Below are 2374 nucleotides of genomic sequence, written 5' to 3' on the forward strand. Positions count from 1 at the left end.
TCTCTCATATTGATGTTTCCCTCTTTTGTGCCCCTCTGTTTATCTTTAAAAGGAACATATCCTCAAGTGAGGATTAGAAAAGAGAACTATATATTGAGCATAGTATATAACACGTGTTGTGTGTGACACTTTCAACCCTGGAGATAAAGCAGCAAGGATACAGCCATGATCCTTGTAGTGTGGCCTCTGCTGCCACACACATATAATCTATTTCACACCAACCTGGTACTCACTCTGCACCATGAATTGTTTTAGGTGCTTTCTGAATGTCCACTCATTTAATCTTCACAACTGCCTTATAGGAGGTATTATTATTAGTCCCATTTCACAGATGAAGCAGAGACACAGAAAAGGTAAGTACACTTGCTCTGTGTTCCACTGCTACTAGGTGGCAGAGCTGGGATTCAGAGTCCGGCAATCTGGCTTTAGGTCCCGGTTCTCCACAATCAAGCTATGTTGCCTTCAATGGCAGTCCAGTGTGCAGCAGGGAATTGAGTGAACAATGACAACACAGCATGTGAAGCCTACTGAGAAGAGAATCAAATGGTTCCAGGGGAGCACTGAGACCACTTCCCTTAGTTGTAACTGCAGAGCCTGGGACAAGAGCTCATGAACACCTGCTTGAGGAAGCAGCAATTGTGGTGCTATCTGGAATGTGACTAAACCAGGACTGCTGCTTCCTGGAGTGTGAGTGTAGGTCAGTTCCTGACCTCTCAGTGCCTCATTGTCCCACCTGGTAAAGAGTGGCCACCTTACTGTTTTGTGAGGTCTGAGTGAGAAACACAGTGCTGTGGAAGAGAGCTCCTGGGTAAAGGACAGAATATTGATTGCCTAACTGCTTGCTGGATTCTCACCAGAACTCAGGTGGCTGGTATGACAAAGGAGAGAAATGCATGAATTCAAATATTTTGGAGAAGAAATGTTGGATTGAAAATGCTGGATAAGGACAAAGGAGAAACAAGGGATGACACTTTGGTTTTCAGCTTGAACAAATAAGGATAGAGTCGTCTCTTTACTGATATGTGGAAGAATGTGAAAGAAAGATACTTGGGGGACCAGAATCAAAACTTGGTTCTGGCATATCAAGTAGACATGAATTACCAGGTCTCTCATTAGGATGTACATTAGAAGATATGAAGCAACCACTTGAAAAATATAATATTATAACACAAAAATTATGAGGTAGCAAAGTGCTGTTTCATTGCAAATAATTATTAGATATTGTTAAAGTTTGTAATTAAAAAGGTTTAAGGAAAGTATTAAAAGTTGTCAGACTAAGCTTAGAAAAAAATGAAATCGACTATGGATCTTTCAAACTATCAACAGAAAAATACTGATGCACTAAAAAATAGAAGCCATACAGCAAGCTAAAAACATAGAAAGCATAAGAAAAAAACTGAGGTGAAGTGTTAAAGGCAAATATATCTGTAGTATCATAATAAATCAGGAAAAATGTCTTTCAGTTTAATCAAAACCCATCTAAAAGCTACATATAAAAATAAATGATAGCCGCTGCTTCCACATAGCTGCTGCAGTCAAAAAGGAGCCCAGAGTGACAGTTTTCCTTGATGGTCGCCGTTCTGTTTGCTGTAACTAATCTGCAACATTTTGGGAAAAGACAGTTTCTATCGTAAAAATTTTTTAAAAAAATGACACAAAGCAATGCACCACACTTGAAATTACTAAAGATAGACAGAAACGTGTTTAGCAAACACAATTAGAAGAAAGCAGAATAGCAATAATAATAACCGAAAAAACTGAACTTGAGGCAAAGAACATGAAATGAGCAAGCTCACTTTATAACAATAAAGGGCTCAATCCACAGGCAGAGTCCTCTTTGGTCTCCATGTCCGAAATAATCCGATAGCAAAATTCATAAAGCAAAACCTGAAGAACACAGGGAGACACATGGAAATACAATAGCAACAGGAGGCAGCCCACCTGTCAGCTACTGGCAGATCAAGTAGAGAAAAATGAAGTAGGAATATATAAAACAGATTTCAAACTCCAAAGTGTGCCAGAATGATTTGTGATCCTTCTCAAAATGCAATGTCAAAGATTGTAGTCCAGCAGGTCCAGAGCAATGCTGGGCAATCTGAACTTAGCATGTTTTCCAGGTGATTCTGAGGCACAGACAAGAGAATCTAAATGACACACTGAATAAGGTAACTCTAATAGGTTGATATTAAACACTATGCCTGGAGAAAAGAGAATACAGCTTACCTTGTATTGTTCTTGAAATATTTACTAATTGCATACATATGCCTAAAATGAAACTTCAGAAAAAAATTCTGTGAAGTGGAAATAGTTCATAGTATTTTCAGACCAGCTCTGCCTGTAAGTGGCCTGAGGTGACCTTTAAAAATGGTCCGCT

The 2374-nt window shown here is 39.0% G+C and overlaps 1 non-coding gene across 1 annotated transcript; it reads left to right on the forward strand.

The window, feature by feature from the left end:
* The first annotated feature begins 1495 nt into the window (after positions 1 to 1495).
* On the forward strand, positions 1496 to 1624 carry LOC129082394 (small nucleolar RNA SNORA16B/SNORA16A family). The gene has a single exon (XR_008530412.1). It is a non-coding gene; the product is annotated as a small nucleolar RNA SNORA16B/SNORA16A family (small nucleolar RNA).
* The last annotated feature ends 750 nt before the right edge of the window (positions 1625 to 2374 follow it).

Source organism: Pteronotus mesoamericanus, unplaced genomic scaffold, assembly GCF_021234165.1.
Source record: "Pteronotus mesoamericanus isolate MK-2021 breed Mesoamerican mustached bat unplaced genomic scaffold, CSHL_Meso_final scaffold_125, whole genome shotgun sequence".
Lineage (NCBI taxonomy): Eukaryota > Metazoa > Chordata > Mammalia > Chiroptera > Mormoopidae > Pteronotus > Pteronotus mesoamericanus.